General features: G+C 39.5%; 1 protein-coding gene across 7 annotated transcripts in view; it reads left to right on the plus strand.

Moving 5' to 3' along the window:
- The window catches only part of SHLD1 (shieldin complex subunit 1), a 103,454-nt gene that overhangs the window by 76,517 nt on the left and 4,908 nt on the right, over positions 1 to 22,029 (plus strand). The gene's annotated exons all lie outside the window — the stretch shown is intronic.

Raw genomic sequence — 22,029 nt, forward strand, 5'->3', positions numbered from 1 at the left:
ATGGTGGAGGCTTCCCGTACCCAGGGTGAGAGGTTCTCCTATCCTGTGAGTGCTTTTCTTCAAATATAACTTTCCAAAGTTAAAAAAAATTTTTTTGATAGCGAAACTAATAGTGTGTAACTTTAGAAAAAGGATCATTTCTATAATAACACAGGAAAAAAAAATATAAGCTCATCCAACTAGGTTACATTCTAATTTGACTAATTCTTTTAGTAAAATAGCTTTTTTTTTAATTAAAAATAATCTATAGTCATTATGGGAAAAAAAATCTACAGAGTGTAGATGGATGAGAAGAGCAACAATAATGAAAATGAGAGTCAGTGTTTTCAGGGGTTTGGCCTGCTCCGCTTCTTTCCATCCTCCTCCAGGTGAGACACTATTGCACAAAGGCCTACGGTAAAAAGACCTGACTTATGCTTTTGACCCCACCATCTGGAACTTATTGGAAAATCGAGCCCCTTTTTCATGGAACACCTGCTACCATCTCTCAGGACACAGGCGGCGTTCTGCAGACTCAGTTTGGAAAATGAGAGAGGTTCAGTAGTCACACGGCTGGCCAGGGCCTGAGCTGGGGCCAGACACAGTTGCCTCCCTCTACCCTCCACCAGCTTTCCAGATTCTTCCCTCTACTTGTTGATGGTGTTTTGAGATTGTTCTTTAGCATTAAAATCTAGAGCAGTATATTAATTCATTCTGTCTCATTCGCTAAAACCACTTTCGCCAGGCTCGTGTTGGGTCCAGTGTCTCACTGTAGCTAGGACAGGGTCCCTGTCTCGAGGAAGCCACAATCAGATCTAAGAAAACAGCTACGCACAGGCCTTCAGCAGGATGTGGAAGAGCCACTGGGTGCCATACACTAGACCCTGCCGGACGTGGGGCGGGGCGGTCAGCTCTGCCTGGAGACCTGCGGGGGCTTCATAGAGGAGGGGGCGCAGGGACCCCAAGAAGCACTGGAGCCTCCAGGTGGAGAAAGCTGGCAAGGGGAGAGTCGAGACCGTGTTTGGCAGCCTGCGGGCGGCAGGACTTTTAGCGGGGTGGCTGGTTGAGGAGCACAGATGGTGTTTAATGTCAGCTCTGAGTCACCCTTTGAAATTGTACAAGTTCAAGGGGAAGGATCTGGAAATCCTCCAGCACATTATTTGACCTTCCTCCAGTCTCTCAATAACCATTTGGTGTCTAGCTCATAAGTGGAAGTTCTCTGCAAAATCGTGTCATACAGGAAAAGTAGCAGAATAATTTCAAGTAAAGAAGGTAGTTCTTATGCCTTAGCCTGTGAACCAGAGGGTTTATTCCCCTCCCCTTCAGCGCTTTTTACTAGTGTGTTGCTCACCCCCCAGCTTTGACAGAGGCCTGGGTTCTGTGGATTCTCAATTCTTCCACCGTCTCCGGGAATGACTGAATAAAGGTTAAATAAAACTTTGAAAGCAGGGCCAGAAGATACTCAGCTTTCGAATGTGATAGTGTTTGAGATGGAAAATATATTTTCTGTCTAATTTTTTTTCTTGTTGCCTTGGCAACTGGTTGGGTTTTTTTTTTTAAGCTTTCGATTTTTCTCAACATGAGCTGCTTCCTTTGATTTAGCTAAGATGTGTGGACAGATTTATATCTTATTCAGAGTCTCTAGTGTAAGTGTTTATGAGGTATAGATTTTTCATTTTTCACAATCTTCACAAGGTTGAACAAGGGTAAATAATTTCACATAACTGTAAGCTTGCCTGATTAACCAAACAAAGGCAAGTCATCGTGATCTTTTTTGTCTGATGTCAAGTACCATAAAAATGATTCAGATTCGTTTTTATAAACTGTCACTAAATATTTTGATATTAGGCTTTTTAATGTCTTTGACAAGGTCTATGTGAAAATTGTTTCCATAAATTATAAATGCACATCGTTCCTTCTGTCTCCCCGTTGCTTCCTCTGCTCTAGCCACAGGGCCCTCCTGGCTGGTCCTCATCCTTGCTAAACCTGTTTCTATCTCAGGGACTCTGCATTTGCCGTTTCCTCTGCTGAAACCCATCTGCCCCAGATATTCACATTGCTTCCTCCCTTGTTGCATTTAGGGCCTCCCAGTTAAATGCCATCTCCTCAAAGAGGACTGTCTGGACCTTTCTGTCTAAAACAGGATCCTCATGCATCACTCCCTGGCCATTGCGGAGATGAGAGGATCCATCTCTGGAAAACCTGAATGAAAATCAGTCACCCTATATGAAGTCCACCAGTCTATAAGCCCTACCCATGGCAAGAGTTTCCAATTATCATTTTAATACCTCACCCTTAAATTATGAACTCATAGCCAAAGATCACCAGGTATTTGTGGAAATCCTCCATTGTAAAATGTAGAAACCAAGACTAATATGAAATAAAGAACTCAAAAGAAACAGAGACAATGATGGAGCAGAAGAAATCTGCAAAAAACAAAACAAAAAGTGGGGCAGAGGAAATCATCATAGAAATAATACAAAAAATTTAGGAGAGCAACAAAGGGGAGACCCGGGTCAACAGCCGTGGAGCAGGCCTGGAGCTGGAGGGCGGAGAGCTGCAGAGGCAAGTGCTCAGGAGGCTGGGGAACTGAAAGCCTGTTCTGCCAGGTGGACATGTGGACGTTACACTGAGAGGCTCTTGGGGGGTGTGGGTAGAGTTAGGGATAGCTACAAAGCAAAGCAAGCAAATGCAAAAGAGAAATAACTATTAAGCACAGAAACAATAATATCGTACAATAAAGCAGTGATCAACTTTATATAGTTGTAATAACTTAAACACTGAATGTTGATTTAATTTAAAAATGTGACATAATTGTATTTAGAGAACAGGGGAAGGTAAGTCTCTATGCACAGGGGCATGTGTAAGTGTATGTGATGAGGCCTAATGATATCAACATATAGTGTCTAAGACTGATAAGTTATCATACAGGATCATGGTCATTAGACATAAAAAGATTTTAAAAACCAGGAGGAACAGCAAGTTGGAATGTAGACTCTGAGGAATGGGGAGGAGGTTGGAGGAGGCAGGGAAGTATTGGTTTTTTTTTTTAAGTTTATTTATTTATTTATTTATTTTTAGCTGCGTTGGGTCTTTGTTGCTGCGTGCGGGCTTTCTCTAGCTGCGATGAGCGGGGGCTACTCTTTGTTGCAGTGCGCGGGCTTCTCATCGCAGTGGCTTCTCTTGTTGCGGAGCAAGGGCTCTAGGCACACGGGCTTCAGTAGTTGCAGCACATGGGCTCGGTAGTTGTGGCTTGTGGGCTCTAGAGCACAGGCTCAGTAGTTGTGGCGCACAAGCCTAGCTGCTCCGCGGCATGTGGGATCTTCCCGGAGCAGGGATCAAACCTGTGTCCCCTGCATTGGCAGGTGGATTCTTAACCACTGCGCCACCAGGGATGTTCCAAAGTATCGTTGCTCATTGTCAGACTTTTAGCCTCATCTGACTTTTAAAAGCTCTGAGCATATATTACTTCTATAAACATTACTTCTATAAACATAAAAATTATCAATAAAATATAAGTGTTGAGCAGCCCTACTTCTGTGCACGTCACTGATTCAGTCTGATGTACGTTTGATTAATATGAATTCAGTCCAGTGTCCGGCTGATGTTTTTGGCGAGTAGGCTCATTTGTTTAACCAAATCCATTTGCACTTGCACACGGAATAATTAATTCAGACTCACTTTGTTGGAAGTCATGCTGAAAACATTTATCATTTCCTTCTGCACCGTGGAGATAGATTAGACTACGGCTCATGGTTATTGAGGCTGTGTGCTCATTAAAGATGTAGTAGAGGTATGTGATAACAAACTGAGCTTTTTAATCACTTTAGATTTAATGATGTACCTTTGCCATGTACTTAATCTTCAGCAAATATTTCCCCTTCCCAAACTGACAGTTTTGTGATTTATAACTTGTCATGTCAGATGAAGCATTTCCTCTTTCCCCCACCCCAGAAGGGTCTCTGTTCCAAATTATAGTCTTTAAAAAGTAGCTGACACATTCTCCTCTGTGGGGAACTTTCAACATTTCCATCCTATGATTTGGAAATGACCCTTCTCACTCCTCTCAGCCTTAGTCCGTACTTATTGATATATTTATTTTGGATACAGTTTAATGTTTTTATTCTGCTATCTGGGTCATTCTCATAGAGAGATGGATGGGTGGGTGAATAGATGGAGAGAGAGAGAGATAGGCAGACTGACAGATGGAACTGTGCTAAGGATGTGTGGCAATACAGTTCCAGATAACAGAGAATACACCACAGGCTTTAGTCTCAAGGTTTCCAGTCCATAAGAGCTGTATAATGGTCAACTTTCCAAGCAGAAGCTAAACAACCATCATTCTACTGCATGCAATATAGTTTCTCAAAATTTTTGATGAAAGTAGAATCAGTAAGATGTTCCATTAGAAAGTCCTAAATAACTTCAAGATACTTTTAAATGTTCTTTTAATTTGTACCGTGGAAGTAATATGAGGAGCTGGAGTTGGAGGTGGTTATTGAAGCCTGAGTATGGATGTCTTCCATCACTAGTTGGTGCCATAACCTTTTTCGGCTTTCTTCCCCACCCTCTCCCCACCCTGAAACACTTAAGAACATTTTCTAGACCAAAATTAAAATGGTCAAATAAATTAATGATATATTTTTGAATTTTGAAGATGAGCAACTACCAGACTTAAAATTCTAGAGGTGATGTCAGGATTAATAAGTATAGTAAATTAGAAGTTGCTCTTTATAAGCAAAAAAGTTTGTATGTCAGGACTGGAAACCTCACACCCATGAGCCTGCCTGTGCACTGAATTATTATCATTTTCTCCAATGCCTTATTAGTCTTTGGGGCCACTTCCTGAGTTTGAATCCTGGCCCTGCCACTTACTAGCTATGTGTCTTTGACCAAGTTTCTTAATCTCTGTGCCTCAGTTTCATTATCTGTGAGTCTATTAATTAGCCCACTTAATGCCCATTCCTGCCTCCTCCTAGCATCATTTCTTGTCTTACAGAGGGTGGCAGTTTTCATTTCTAGAACCTGTTGCAGCTAGTGTTCTGGATGCGAGTTAGATCTGCTAATCAAATGCATTCCCATAAAACTCTGATTTCAGGCTTAGATAATGTGGGAAGAGAGATGGGGCTGGGACCTTCATTTCTAGCTGGTGTGGATAATGGCAGAGGCAGCATGGTTCTGAAACTGGCAACTGTAGTAATAGCTTCCTGACTTGACAGGCAGCTTCCTGATTGAGAAGCTTCCAAATTGTAGCAGAAACTGAGTTTGGAGCAGCATCTGTAGCAGCAGCTTCCTGGTTCTTTAGGTTCCAGCAGCCCCTTTGGCTGTCCAGTTCTGCTTAGTGATTTGAGGAGTAACTCCTAAAAGTTTAGCTTAGAGTCTGTCTCTGCAGCTTTCCTAACAATGATATGAATTATGTTATACTTCTTAATACCTCTCTTTCTGCTTAAGGTAGCCAAAGTGATTTATGTTGGCTGCAACTAAAGATCAGGAACAGTAAACTTCCCTCACAGAGTTGTTGTGAGGAAAGATAAGGCATTTAAAGTGCTTAAAACATGTGGCACGCCTATTTTTTTTTTTTTTGGACATTCTTAGGGTTTTTTCTGGCCTCAATCAATGGTATACCTACAACCGTGAATAACATAGATATTTATTAGTTTGTTGGTTCATCATTCACTCATTCATACATTTATTGAAACAAATATTTGCTGAATGGCTATTCTAATCAAGACATGTTCCAGCTGTCTTCGGGCAGCTGAACCTAACTGAACATTAGATGAACATTAGAATCATCTGGGAATCTTTAAAAAAAAAAAACTTAACGTCTATGCCACATTCAAGACTTATTGAAGACAGGGAGTGTGTGTGTGTGTGTGTGTATGTGTGTGTCTGTGTGTGTAGATATTTTTTTAATTGAGATACAATTCTTATAAAGTACACAAGTCTTATGTGTTACAGCTTGGTGGATTTTTACATATGTGTATACCCAATTATTTACTACCTAGGTCAGTGTATAAGAAAACAGAAATATGCATGAAAGATTTATTGCGTGCATGGGGTTTGGGGGGCTCCTTTTAAAAGAGCTGAAGTTTCAAATGCATTTGAGGTTTTGCCACTCAGAGGTCAAAGAAATTTAGTTATCTGGAATGACCAGTATAACTAGGTCATTTTCCTCTTTTTCCTTCTTCATAGTCCCCTACAAATTTGTACCCCTTTCTAGGTTTATGCAAGAAAACTGTTTCATTTATATGTGAAATGAAATGAATTTAAGAAGGATCTTAGGTAACAAAAAATCAATAAGGCAGTAAATGTTACTGCTAATAACTTTGTGAGTCATAACCTCTGATTCTGTTTATCTTCTTATGATTGACATAGTTCATTGGCTAAAAGAAAGTTTGCTTTCTTAAAATTAAGCTATATTTCTTCTTTCATGTGATCTCTTCAAAGAGAGTGAATATCATGAGAGAGTAAAAATAATTATTTTCCTTTTTTTCCCAAAAGAGTGCTTGATCTGTAAGCCAATGGCTGCACAATTAGTATTGCAATACTGAGGGCACTAGAGTAGCAGCATGAGCTGACTTAGGAAGATCAAGTGAGTAATTTTTGAAAAACATATGGAAACAGTTGATTACAGAGAGAAAATGACATCTGCAAAACATTAAAAGCATCTACATTTTTAATAAAACCAACTAGAACAACTTTGAAGTTGAATGATTTTGCATAATTAATTCATTACAGAATGAAACTTTTGGGAAACAAAATGTAGAATAAGCTACACTTTTAAGGTGATCACCTGTGATTTGGGATCAAAGTCTAGCATTGGAATACCGTTTCAAGGATAGTTGAACTATATTAGTGAATCACCAAAAGGAATAGAAAACATGAAAATTCTATGTAGCTCATTCCTCTGCCTTAAGATAAAATCTCCATAAATTGACTTAGGTGGTATGAATATTGTCCATTTTAAGCACTCTTAGAGAATGAGCTTTGGATATGAGGGCAGTCTGGCTATGACATTTATGATTTTGTTAAATGGCCAGTTAAATATCTTAATTTCCTCCTCATTTCCTGAGTGGCCCTGGGTTGGCAGTTATTTTCTCTTAGAACTTCAAAGATATTATTCCACTGCCTTCTTGCTTGCATTGCTGCTATTGAAACATCAACAGTCAACTTAATTATCATTCATTTATAGGTAATCTGTCTTCTTTATGGCTGGTTTTAGGATTTTTATTTTTGCCTTTGATAATCTATAGTTTTATCTTGTACCTAGCCACAGAATTCTTTTTATTTATCCTGCTTGCAAAACACTGTGATTGCTAAATTTGAGAATTCATGCTTTTATCAGTTCTAAGAAATTCTCACTCATTAACTCATTGTCATTGCCTTTCCTACATTCTCTCTATTATCTTTTTCTGAAATTCCCATTAGATGCATGTGAGAACATCTCACTTTGACTTACACATCTCAATTTTGTTTTGTTTTGTTTTCTCCATCTCTGTCTCTCTGTGGTAAATTCTGAGTAAATCTTCAAATCTGATTTCCATTTTCTAATTCTCTGTCCAGCAGTGTCTAATCTTCTGTTTTACCTATCTACTGAGGTATAAATACCTATTATTATAATTTTACATTTTTCTAAGCTTTTTTGTCTTTTTTTTCTAATTTACCTGTTTATTTTTTGTAGTCTCTTGTTCTTTAGTCAAACTTCCAAATCCCTATTTTTTTTTTTAATATTTTCTTCATTCATTCTTTTTTTTTTTAATTTATTTTATTATGGCTGTGTTGGGCCTTCGTTTCTGTGCGAGGGCTTTCTCTAGTTGTGGCAAGTGGGGGCCACTCTTCATCACGGTGCGCAGGCCTCTCATTACCACGGCCTCTCTTGTTGCAGAGCACAGGCTCCAGACGCGCAGGCTCAGTAACTGTGGCTCACGGGCCTAGTTGCTCCGCGGCATGTGGGATCTTCCCAGACCAGGGCTCGAACCCGTATCCCCTGCATTGACAGGCAGATTCTCAACCACTGCACCACCAGGGAAGCCCCGAATCCCTATTTTATTTCTTTAACAAAAACATATTTATTTTATATTCTGTTAAGTCCAATAATCTGTTTCTGTGAGTCTCATTCTAGTGCTGGTTCTTTTTCTTTACTCCCTCTCAACAAAGGTGCCTTGTTTAAATAGGTATTTTGTGAGTATTGTTTTTACTGTAAACTCATATTCCATGGAACTTTGTGTGTAGGGTTTCTTTTGAGATTTGGAGTGAGAGTACAATCTTCTAAAAAGGGCTTGCATTTGCTTTCTCTAAACATATGAGAGCACATCAATCTGGAACCATATTAAAATAAATACTAGCATAGAGGATTTTAGACCACAGAATAGTCTCAACTCAGACCACAAATATATGTGAGGTCTGGCTCATGGTTATATTTCTGGAGAGATGGTTCTTTTTTTTCTCTCCACTCAGAGCAAAGCCAAGACAGACAAGTGTTTTTAGTGCAACCCTTTATTTTTATTTTTTTATTTTTTAAAAATATTTTTAGCCTCACCACATGTCATGTGGGATCCTAGTTCCCCAACCAAGGATTGAACACATGCCCCCTGCAGTGGAAGCTCGGAGTCTTACCCACTGGACCACCAGGGAAGTTCCTACAACCCTTTCCAAGGCACATTTCTTTCTAGTCCATCTTTTCTCTGAGGGTGGAGCTACAGGGCTCTCAGCCTTGTGCAGTGAGCTTCCTTTCAAGCACCCCATCTGGCCATGACCTAGACTTTGTGTCCCGAATGCTGTGTGGCCATTAAAGCTGATATGCTAGGTTTAGGCACCAGCTCAGGAGTCACTTACCTCTTGGAACACCCACTCCTGTTTTCCTTTTGGTCTCTAAGGACTTTATTTACTTTATTCCAGCTTAGTCATGCACGTAAGAGATTTTTAAAAAATATCTTAACCAGCGTTTTTAGATATTTGGTCACAGGGAGGATTTGTCATATCCTTGTAAAGGTGGAAATTCAAAATTCCATATTTGCACCCACTTCTAGCCCTTCTAGCTCCTGTTTCCATGTTAGAAACATTTTCAACACAAATACATCCTAAACCCCTCACAGCCCATATTTTCTGTCATTTAGTCAGCCTTAGCTTTCATTTCTCTGCTGTTTATAGGCCTTTTCTGCATAGGTTGTATATTATGCTATTTAAAAATTTTGTTTATGGCTTTTTTCCCACTTCCACTGAGTTTTCTGTGCTCTCTGAAGTTATTTGTTACAGATGAGAAGGCTCAAAGCTTTGCCTTTCTTCAGATTCAGCTGTTAGTGAGAGAAGGGAGAAGAGAGAAGGAAATTAAGAATTATCTCCTGTAACCGTTCTCATTGTATTTCCCCGTCTCATCTTGCCTTTTAAAATTTAACTCAGCACTACAATTCTGACTCAGCCAGCAGTCATTCTGTGAACCCAAATCTTTTCTTCCTAGTTTCTCAATCTTTTTTTATTTTTAATGTAACCTGTTTCTCTTTCATATGTATTTATTAACCTAAACTTTCCCTGAAGTTCTTCACTTGATCTCCATCTACTTCCAAAACCACCACCCCCACAGACTCCCTGGAGGTTGAGTCATTTCAGTCCCACCCACACTCTGGTGCTGGTGCTCCTTTGGGGGACAGATGAGGGCTCCACCAGCCTGGGCTTCTGTGTTTGACATGCCCACACGCTGAGGCACCTGCTGTTTCCACCCACAGTGGGATTGTGTTTGCTTTGCAGAGCATGCACTTGGGACCTCTCTGTAATCATAGTCCTACTGCTGTGAGATGGGCAATGTTCACTATGATTCATCCCACTAACTCTGACACCAGGATGGAGCAGTAATGAATGCTTGTTCATCTAGACTTTGCTTATAATGTTAATTTATCACTGCAGAGAAGACCTACAGGAGCATTTACAATTCACTTTTTAAAATCCTGGATGCTGGGACTTCCCTGGCAGTCCAGTGGTTAAGACTTTGTGCTTCCAATGTAGGGGACTCAGGTTCAATCCCTGGTCAGGGAACTAAGATCCCACATGCCGCATGGTGTGGCCAAAAAAAAAAAGGCCTTGATGCTAAATGGCAAATAGCTTAATACATACATGCAACAACTCTGCTTCTGGTACTATTCTTGTCACTGTGATAATTATAAAGTAACTTATATTTGTTGAGCACTTACTACATGCTAGGTTTTATACTAATAAATCATTTAATTCTTACAACAGTCCTATGAGGCAGAGCTATTATTCCCATTTTACAGATGACAACATGGAGATTCAGAGATGTTAAGTAACTTGCCCATGGTCACATAGGCAGTAAGTGGCCATGGTAGGACTAACTCAAGTCTTCTAAACACAAAGTCCACACTCGCCAACATCTTATCTGTCAGGACAAAAATATTCAGATTTCTAATCTATGACTATGAGCTTTTTTACAATAGCCAGAACTTAAATCCGCATTAGCTTGTCCTTTAAGGTAGCAAATTTGAACATATATGTACATTGAAACCATGCTGCTTGCTATTGCATAGAACTGACTTTGGAATTCCTTTGTGAGAACTACTTTCAGAACCAGCATGCGAAACATAAGAAAAGCAATTTCCTTTTGGAGATAAACCTTGCTTTTTAACCCATACCCAGTTACCCTGCAGGATCACCTACATTATTTATCAGATTTCACTCCTAATGCCTCTTGACATTTTCCAAAAGGGTAATTCTGTCCTCTGTGGATGGAGATTTGCCACCAATGAGGACATCCAAAAGAAGTTTCCTTCAATTTGTTAATATGGTTTATCACATTGATTGATTTGCGTATACTGAAGAATCCTTGCATTCCTGGGATAAACCCCACTTGATCATGGTGTATGATCCTTTTAATGTGCTGTTGGATTAGCTAATCTCATCTCAGTAGATGCAGAAAAAGCTTTTGACAAAATTCAACACCGATTTATAATAAAAACGCTCCAGAAAGTAGGCATAGAGGGAACTTACTTACCTCAACATAATAAAGAACATATATGACAAACCCACAGCCAACATCGTTCTCAATGGTACATAACTGAAACCATTTCCACTAAGATCAGGAACAAGACAAGGTTGATCACTCTCACCATTATTATTCAACATAGTTTTGGAAGTTTTAGCCACAGCAATCAGAGAAGAAAAAGAAATAAAAGGAATCCAAATCGGAAAAGAAGAAGTAAAGCTGTCACTGTTTGCAGATGACATGATACTATACATAGAGAATCCTAAAGATGCTACCAGAAAACTACTAGAGCTAATCAACGAATTTGGTAAAGTAGCAAGATACAAAATTAACGCACAGAAATCTCTTGCATTCCTATACACTAATGATGAAAAATCTGAAAGAGAAATTAAGGAAACAATCCCATTTACCATTGCAACAAAAAGAATAAAATACCTAGGAATAAACCTACCTAAGGAGACAAAGGACCTGTATGCAGAAAACTATAAAACACTGATGAAAGAAATTAAAGATGATACCAACAGATGGAGAGATATACCATGTTCTTGGATTTGAAGAATCAACATTGTGAAAATGACTATACTACCCAAAGCAATCTACAGATTTAATGCAATCCCTATCAAATTACCAATGGCATTTTTCACAGAACTAGAAAAAAAAATTTCACAATTTGTATGGAAACACAAAGGACCCCAAAAGGCCAAAGCAATCTTGAGAAAGAAAAACAGAGCTGGAGGAATCAGGCTCCCTGACTTCAGACTATACTACAAAACTACAGTAATCAAGACAGTATGGTACTGGCACAAAAACAGAAATATAGATCAATGGAACAGGATAGAAAGCCCAGAGATAAACCCACACACATATGGTCACCTTATTTTTCATAAAGGAGGCAAGAATATACAATGGAGAAAAGACAACCTCTTCAATAAGTGGTGCTGGGAAAACTGGACAGCTACATGTAAAAGAATGAAATTAGAACACTCCCTAACACCATATACAAAAATAAACTCAAAATGGATTAAAGACCTAAATATAAGGCCAGACACTGTAAAACTCTTAGAGGAAAACATAGGCAGAACACTCTATGGCATACATCACAGCAAGATCTTTTTTGACCCACCTCCTAGAGAAATGGAAATAAAAACAAAGCTAAACAAGTGGGTCCTAATGAAACTTAAAAGCTTTTGCACAGCAAAGGAAACCATAAACAAGACGAAAAGACAATCCTCAGAATGGGAGAAAATATTTGCAAATGAAGCAACTGACAAAGGATTAATCGCCAAAATTTACAAGCAGCTCTTGCAGCTCAATATCAAAAAAACAAATCACCCAATCCAAAAATGGGCAGAAGACCTAAATAGACATTTCTCCAAAGAAGATATACAGATTGCCAACAAACACGTGGAAGGATGCTCAACATCACTAATCATTAGAGAAATGCAAATCAAAACTACAATGAGGTATCACCTCACACCAGTCAGAATGGCCATCATCAAAAAATCTACAAAGAATAAATGCTGGAGAGGGTGTGGAGAAAAGGGAACTCTCTTGCACTGCTGGTGGGAATGTAAATTGATACAGCCACTATGGAGAACAGTATGGAGGTTCCTTAAAAAACTAAAAATAGAACTACCATACAACCCAGCAATCCCACTACTGGGCATATACCCTGAGAAAACCATAATTCAAAGAGTCATGTACCACAATGTTCATTGCAGCTCTATTTACAATAGCCAGGACATGGAAGCAACCTAAGTGTCCATCAACAGATGAATGGATAAAGAAGATGTGGCACATATATACAGTGGAATATTACTCAGCCATAAAAAGAAATGAAATTGAGTTATTTGTAGTGAGGTGGCTGGACCTAGAGTCTATCATACCGAGTGAAGTAAGTCAGAAAGAGAAAAACACATATATGTATGCTAACACATATATATGGAATCTAAATTAAAAAAAAAAAAAGTTTCTGAGGAACCTAGGGGCAGGACAGGAATAAAGACGCAGACGTAGAGAATGGACTTGAGGACACGGGGAGGGGGAAGGGTAAGCTGGGACGAAGTGAGAGAGTGGCATTGATTTACATACACTTCCAAATGTAAAATAGATAGCTGGTGGGAAGCAGCCACATAGCACAGGGAGATCAGCTTGGTGCTTTGTGACCACCTAGAGGTGTGGGATAGGGAGTGTGGGAGGGAGATGCAAGAAGGAGATATGTGGATATATGTATATGTATAGCTGATTCACTTTGTTATAAAGCAGAAACTAACACACCATTGTAAAGCAATTATACTCCAATAAAGATGTTAAAAAAAAAAGTTTCCGGAGCAAGTGAAGACACTTTCTAAGAGGCTCCAAAATGTTCTCAGCAACATCAGCATTTTTAAAATAAGAACTCGCCCCCCCACTCCCCAGGGCGATTACTTTGAAGGGGGAACACTCAGCTATATATTTACATTCTGGTGTATTTGTTTCCAATTCAGTCTGTCACTTCATAGATGTACTTAACTTTGATTTGATGTGGAGTGAAATCTGTTTACACAAATATGTGTCTAACAAAAATACTGCTATGTGTAGAGATATATCAGACTTTCCTTGTCTGTCTCTCTCAGAAAGTCTTACTGCTGGTGTCAACACTGGAACTGGCTCAGTTTTGACAGGAATTCTGTTCTGTTCCTCTTTAAATCTTAAAACTAGGAAATACTGACTTGTGGATTTGGACAGATTGTGAGTAGGCCCTCATTCTTCTTCAAGGAAAACGGATTGGCTTTTTGCTTCTCCAGCAAAGGGGAATGATCTTCTTGCTAAATATGTCTCCAGCAACACTTCAAGCATCATTTTTAAAGTGCTTACTTTTTTCTTACAGTGAAGGTTAAGGTTAAAGTTTCAAGCATCATCTTAATTAGCGGCTCACGTTTAAATCAACTCTGCTGAAGTAAACAGCCGTATTCAAAAATGGTAATGTTGCCATAGCAACCTAAATCCAACTCATTTGCTTTTTCTGCTCACAATTGTTCCTTACTATCTAGGCCAGGATTTGAAACAAATCTGCTGAAACATCCCATGTAAATGAGATTTTAAAAACCACCTGGGGGAAAAACACTTTAAAACAACGGCTTTAAGTGTTACTGTGAAGCTCCTAATTCGAAATGGCTCCTGAAGGAGCTTAGGTCCCTTGTCTAATGGCCTCTCCTGGTCATCCCTTCTCAGGACTCCTCGTGCCCAGAACGTGGACGGGGTCAATGGATCACAGTTCTTTTTTTTAACAATCAATGGATTACAGTTCTTTTTTTTTTAACAATTTTTTTAATTGAAAAACTTGATTTACAATGTTAATTTCTGTTGTACAGCAAAGTGATTCAGTTATACATATACATATATATATATATATATATATATATATACATTTTTAAAATATTTTTTTCCATTATGGTTTATCTCAGGACCTTAAATATAGTTCTCTGTGCTATACAGTAAGACCTTGTCGTTATCCATTCTATAAGTAATAGTTTGCATCTGCTAACCCCAAACTCCCAGTTTATCCCTCCCCCACCGGCCCTTCCCTTTGGCAACAAGTCTATTCTCTATGTCTGTGGGGACCACAGCTCTTGTTCCAACTTTAGCTAAACAGTTCTGGTCCAGAAAGTGAGAGAGTTGAACAAGGTAACTCCCCTTGGCTTTTCCAGCTGTGAAAGGGTCAGGTTCTCTGTCCCATTAACTTGGTTACTACTTAACAAAATACGAAACCAAGCTGTTTTAAATCAAGCCTCAGGCTAATCCTCAGTCTCATAGTAAAGAAGAGAATTGTTATGCATTTCTAGGATCTAAGCCTGTGGTCTCTAAACGTCAATTATAAATCATCTCGGGAGGCTCTTGAACCCCTTGCCTGGCCCATCATCACCAACATGTAAAACCATCAGCGATCCTCATTATGGCAAATGATAGTTACATGAAAATGATTTTAATTAAGAAAATTAATGAGCAGATTAGCCTTTTTTTGTGTTCTAGTTGCAAATCTCTGCATTAAGTGACTCTGGAGACTTGGTCCTATCTTAATTTTCTTGTCTGGAAAATGAGACTCAGTAAGCTGGATGTGATCCCCGCCCCTGGATCAGGCTTGGTGTATGACTTTTTTATTAAATCGAGTAGAAACATAATATCACTTTTTGGTAGTGATAAGCTGACACCAGGAGAGTTGTTTTGCTTGAGAAAGTTTGCCATTAGAACAAAAACAGAACTTGAGGCTTCTCATGAAGTCTGTTTTTCATCCTCACATTTTTTTTTTTTTAATCCCCTTCAGACTGGAAAAAAAACTAGTCATGAGATTAATTGGAGAAAAGTCAGACAAAGATATTGTTTTCTTTATAATTCATTTTCTATGCCATTAAAAAGACTATAGAAAAGAGATAAAAAAAACAGAAAGAAAAATGGTAAAGAATATGAACAGGCAGTTCACAGTAAGGAAACTCAAGTGGCCAATAAGTATATGAAGAGCAGTTCAGCCATGCGAGTAATCAGAGAAATGTGAACCCAATAATGAGATACCGCTTGAAATGTCTGACAATATCAGGGTTTGGCGAAGCTGTGGAGAAACAGGAAAATCTAGACAGTGCTGGCGGGACTGTAAATGCTGCAACCACTTTGGAGAGTGATCTGTCAGGATCTAGTGAAATCGAAAACGCATGTTTCCTTCAACTCAGCAATTCCACTCCTGTATGTATTTCCAGAGAAAGTCTCACAAGTGCACAAGGGCTCACTAAGGCCTTGTTTGTGATAGTGAAAAATTAGGCACAACCCACATGTCCTTCAGCAAGAGGATGGATGAAAACTAATGCAGCCTGTCCCTACATTCACATATATATATATATATATAAATAATGGCTAGAAGTAAAAAATCATAAGGTTGGGTGAAAAAAAGCAAAACTTTGTATATTGAAAATAAGATTAAAAAGATCATCACGGGCTTCCCTGGTGGCGCAGTGGTTGAGAGTCTGCCTGCCATTGCAGGGGACGCCAGTTCGAGCCCTGGTCTGGGAAGATCCCACATGCCGCGGAGAAACTGGGCCCGTGAGCCACAACTACTGAGCCTGCGCGTCTGGAGCCTGTGCTCCGCAACAAGAGAGGCCGCGACAGTGAGAGGCCCGCGCACCGCGATGAAGAGTGGCCCCCGCTCGCCGCAACTAGAGAAAGCCCTCGCACAGAAACGAAAACCCAACACAGCCAAAAATAAATAAATAAATTTATAAAAAAAAAAAAAAAAAAAAAGATCACCCATAAAGCAACACTGTCTTGCTTATGGATACATATATATGTAAGGTATAAAAATGGGCTGGAAGGAATCAATTTCTATGTAGGAATTTCTATTTCTATGTCAACTTTAATTGAATTGTTTAATTCTTCTTTAATAGGAAAAAAAGACTTGAAGCAAATATGACATATGTTAATTGTCAATCTGGAGTGGTGTGAACTTAGATATTATAGTTCCCTGTAATTTTCAGAACATTTTAATTTCTTTAGAAAAAGACATAAAATGCCAAGGTAAAAGTAAGATAGCTTATGAATCAGACAGTAGAGACTGACCTTATTAATTGCCCTGGGCACCTACTTTTAGGGCTGTTCACCTATCACACATATTTTTGTATTTTTCCAGCATTCATTTTATTTCACAACAGTTGCCTTTTAGAGGTCTGTGTCCTCTGCCCATTGCATCTGTTCGTCATTAGGATGAAAGGTGACAGCATGGGTGATTCATCCAGTTTTTACTTTCAGATGTAAGTAAGTACAGACCTAGACTGTGGTTTCAAAAGCACCTGACCAGACCATCCATCCTTTGAGGTGTTAACTGGGATTAAATATCTTGATGTCCACACCTCCTTGGGCTCCCTTGTATGCGGTTTTTGTCCTTTAAAGGAACAGCTGCAAATTCTAAACTGTATAAACCATCAGGCAAAAGGAGGCTTAAGCTGATTGATTTTTCTTGTCATTAATTTTATGTTATTAATAAGATAGGAAGTAAGTAACAGTGCTGGTGTTATACCTTAAGAGGAGGGGGACAGTCAGATGAAACCAGAAAGAGGAATCTAAGCAAGTTGCTGATGGGGTAGAGTGAACCGAGGCCCTTCACTTGCAGGGCAGTAATAAAAAGGTTCTTGGACAGCAAGAGGGTAGGAGAAATACCAGGTATGAAAAAGAGGGGAAAGGAAAAGAGGATGGTCTTGGAGTACAGTAGAACAAATCCACAGAAGGTTTAGAAAAAAAAAAAAAAAAAAAAGTCTGTAGGTACATTATTTATACCACAGACTGGGATTATTTCTGGCATCAAACTCAACCCCCCTGCCCCGCCCCAGGTATGTGTGGTGGAACATCTCACTGTTGACCAAGATATATCTGCCCCCTCCTCCAGCGTCAGCTTATATATGTAATTTATCATGATTCATGTATTCACATAGTGGATTGTGTAATCCAAGGCCCGTTTGAGAGTGAAAAAGGGTGCTATTAATAATTAATTGAGACAATAGGCACAAACTGGGGATTTCCTGGGCAAACACCCCAGTTACGCTAGTGAATAGTGGTCACCCTACTAATACACACATTTACATGTGCATTTGAAAGTAAAACTCATCAAATAAAACAAAACATCAAAATTTTTAAAATGTATCTACCATGTGCTGGCCCTGGGGATACACCAGGTAACAAGAGAGACAAAAAACCTTGAGTAGGAGAAGATTGACAATAAATAAACAAATCATATATTATTAGGTACTATTAGGTTTATATGGAAAGTATAAGGCAGACAAGGGAGATAGGGACAGCCAGGGTCTAGGGAGTGAAGGAAATGTAATTTTAAATAGTGTGCTCAAGGAAAGTATGGCAGACTGAATTATTGTTCACCAGTAATCTCTGCCTCTCCCTACAGGAGAATTTTTCTTCCTCATTCTTTTGAAATCAGGTTTGGCCATACAACTTAACATTGGCAATGATATGTGAACAGAAGTGACAGAGCTCTCCTGGTGACTGTCTGCTCCACCATGCTCTTTTCCCTCTGCTATAGTCACTAAACAATGTTGAGGTAGTGGCTGCCCCAGTGGCCTGGGTTCCAGGGAAAGGGCAAGGATGATACAGATCCACTTGTAGTATGACACAGAGTGCAAGTAGTAAGAAACAATCCCTTGTTGTTTTATGAGATTTGGGGCTTGCTTGTTAAGTAGCATACCCTAGCCCATCCTGACTAATACAGAAGGCCTCACTGAGAAGGTACCATCTGAGCAGAGAACTGAAGGTTGTGAGGAAACCAACTGTGCAGATATGTGGAAAAATCATGTTCCACAGGGAGGAACAGCAAGTGCAAAGGTTTTGAAGAGGGAACATTCTTGATGCATTCGAGGATCAGGAAAGAAGCCAGGATGCAGAGGTATCAGCACCCTGCAGCCTGTGGGGCTGGAGGTAGGACTTATTTTTGTCCATCCAGTGATCCTGCTCAATCCTCTATTCCTCCACAAAGTATGGAGTGGGGAGGCAGGAATGAGAGGCATAGGAGAGGATATGAAGGAAAGGTAGGTGAGATCTGGAGCAGGAAGATGCAGCCTAGCAGAGTGGTGCCCCACATCCTTGGACCACAAACCCTAATATACTAAAATTGGTAGCTCACCCATGTAGATACCTTGGGAGGCCTCTGACTGCTGTCATGAAGAAGATGAGTCAGTGCATCCAAAGTGTGCCCTCCTCCCATTCACCTTGTTCTCATGCCCGTGACTTTTTCTTAGAGCCTCCAACAGACAAACCAAGGCAGCAGGGTCACCCTTAGGAGTGTGCCATGCAGTGCCCTGAGAAAGGGGCAGCTTCCCCTCCAAGCAACAAAGAAGACCATACAAACCACATGTTCCTTCTTTCCTTGAATCCTGATAATTCGTCATATTTTTATTGTCTTAGAGTAGATTTCTTTCAGCTCTGTACAGCCTTGAAGCCACAGATCCTCCCAATTAGCAGTTGCTGGTAAAAGAAACTCTGGACAAATAGGCAGAGTGGGCAGCTATTGATGCTGCTGCCTGGAGGAGGCAGAGTTAAACGTCAACCCCATTTAAAGGGAACCTGTTAAGGATGGAACCTAAAATGTGCCGCAGAGGTCAAACCCCACTGTGCACTTATCAGCTGCAGAAGTAGGCACTGAAGAGTCACTGGAAGAAACCCCCATTAAATATCCGGGTTTCTGATGGCCAATGGCATTAATCTCAGAACGCAGCCATTAATCTCAAATGCTCCATGCTAATTGACTGTCTCGGATTACTAAACTCAAATAACCTCTATAACTCAAGATATAAAAATAGTTTTAGGTTTATAAGAATCTCAAATATCTATACGTTATCTCTTCTCTCTTTGGTCAAAAGAAAATTTAACAAACGGATGTTCTGGTGGATAGATGACCTGGAAGCAATGCATGCAAGAGCATTGTGGCGTCAAGCCCCATCCTTCTCTCTTCTTGCAAATCCTAGAGAAATCTATTCATGATGGAAAGCATATTGAAATAAAAAGGGAAATTCCACCCAATTTATATAATGCCAAAATCATTAGGACTGGGGCCCTTACTGAGAAAAAAAAAAAAAAAAGCCATCTCAAGGTCTGAGAGGGAAGGAAAGCATGGTGCAAATAGGTGCCAGCAAGAAGGGCATTCACTATGCAAGGATCAGTAGCAAAGATGTCTCGGGGAGCTCAAGGCAAATCAATCTATTACAATTCAGTGGGATTCAGCATTCACTTCCCACTCCTTCCAGAATCCTTTGAGCCAGTGTTGCTCTCTGGGGGTGGAGGGCACTACTGGCATTTGGGGAAAGGATGATTCTTTGATATATGGGACTGTTCTGTGCATTGTAGGATGTTTACATCCTTGAGCCCACTCACTAAATGCAAGTAGCACTGTCCAATCACTGACACAAAAACATCCCCAGTCTGTCCCTAGAGTAGAGTCCCCAGTTGAGAGCCCTACAGGTCTGAGCTCTAGCAACAGGTAGAATAAAGTGGGGTTTGAATATAGCTGTGAGGATGCTCCACTGAGCAGGAACTGACCAAGTTATCAGAGATCCATCTTCCGTCCACGTGTAGGTGCATCAGGAAAAGAAGTGATTGGCTTTGTATACTGGTGAAGAAACTTTTAATACGTTTGGGTAAATTTAAATTTAAATAATTTTTTTTCATGATAAAATGTTTTTTATTTGTACTATAAATGTTAATTAGGAATTATTTAATGAAAAGTTTACCTTTTTTGGAGATGGGTCAAGGGAATGGTGGGTACAAATAGCTAAGAAATAGTATGAGCCAATGTAAAAATAAGGAGTTGTTTGAAAGCCAAAACTGATCCTTAAACTGTCTGAGAAATGAAATGTCAGGATCCCAGTGTCAAGTGTGAGCCTCACTACTAACTAGCTGTGCAACTTTTTGTTGTAATTTTTTTTTTTTGACCACAACAAAAGCAACAATGATTGCAATTACCAAACATGAAACACACTCATACTATGTCATAATATTGACATTCAGTCCAGTAATACTCCACTGTAACAGCTCCTTTACTTTGCAGTGAAAATTGATTTGTATATTCTTTGCCTCTGAGTCCTTGTGGGATTTTTTTTTTTTTAATTCAGACAGAAAGTCACAAAAATTATACTCATCCTCATCAGTTCACTCAGTCCCATGTAATTAATTTTTTTTTTCATCTTGATCTTTTGTTAGCACTTTTATGAGTTCATCAGTTTTTCATTAGAGTTCTGAAAATGCTTATTCATTCAGTTCAGCAGTACAGTCAGTTAGCAGAAACCTGTACTTGTCAGAGTCTTTTCCATGAATTTCTTGAAGCTGAAACCCTTTTATGTGCAACTTTTTAAACCCCTATATCTCTCTGCCTGTCTCTCATCTGTGAAATTATTGCAGCAGGTCTCTTTACACATAAATAAAAATCAAAGCAAAACAAAACCCTTCAACTGCAACAGCAACAGGATAGAGCTGACAGAAAAGTTCATGTCTTAGAGAACAAATCAAGAAATGGATTACTTTATGTTAGAATAAAAACATTTAAAAATGATTTGGATGCCTTCCTCCCAGGATGGAGTGAGGAAAACAGCCTAGATGCCTCAGAGCCTCATTCTTGGTTGGATTTACTCCACCAGGACCGTGCTTCACACCCAGTGGGAGCACAGTAAATGCTGAGTGAGTGCTGACACCTGCTTTGTGCAGCATGCATGAATGGCAGTGCATTCCCTAGCAACTGAACAGCGTACAATAACTCTTATGAATTTTTAGATTAAATTTACCCAAACATATTAAATGTTTAAATTTAAATTAAATGTTTTAAATTTAAATAATTTACCCAAACATTTAATATACCCAAAAGGCCACAACAGCCACATGATTAGAGAGATGGCTTTGTAGTTGGAAGTAAAGCAAATTTTAAAAGGAAATCAAAGTCTGAAATGAACTGGAGGCAGTGTTCAAAAGAACTGATGTAGTAAATAACTCAATGCATGTTGTCATTACTCTTCTGGAAAGGGGAAGGAGGGTTTCTTTGAAGACAAGCTGCTGTCTGCTTGACATTTGCATGTAAAATAGAGGAGACAGGCTAGTTTTTTAGGTTCTTTCGTGGATACTGAATTTCAAAAATTAAATGAAATATAACAGTGAGACACAGATGAAAAATTTTTAAATCTGCATATCAAAGTTATTGATCAGTTACTTAATAAGTACCTGCCCTGCTACTTGGAGTGTCACTGCTGAGCTCTCCTTCTCTCTCCCACTCTTCCCATTGACACTTCTCAGCCTCTGGCTTCCTGCCTTACCCCCCAGGACCAGATCATCTGTGGGGAGGAAGGTGTGAAGGAACACCTCATGCTGCCATGGTGGGACCCTTCCCCTTCCCCTTTCTCCTCGCCTCTCTAATGGCAGTACATTCGTTAGGCGAGTACATTTGCCAAGCCCTGGACTAAGGCTGTTTTGTTTGTTTTAATTTTAAAGTAGGCCACCCAAAGAAATTTTAACAATTATTCCTCCAGAGGTTTGTTTTAATTTTTTTCTTG

The sequence above is a fragment of the Balaenoptera musculus genome, chromosome 15 (assembly GCF_009873245.2).
Source record: "Balaenoptera musculus isolate JJ_BM4_2016_0621 chromosome 15, mBalMus1.pri.v3, whole genome shotgun sequence".
NCBI classification, from domain to species: Eukaryota; Metazoa; Chordata; class Mammalia; order Artiodactyla; family Balaenopteridae; genus Balaenoptera; species Balaenoptera musculus.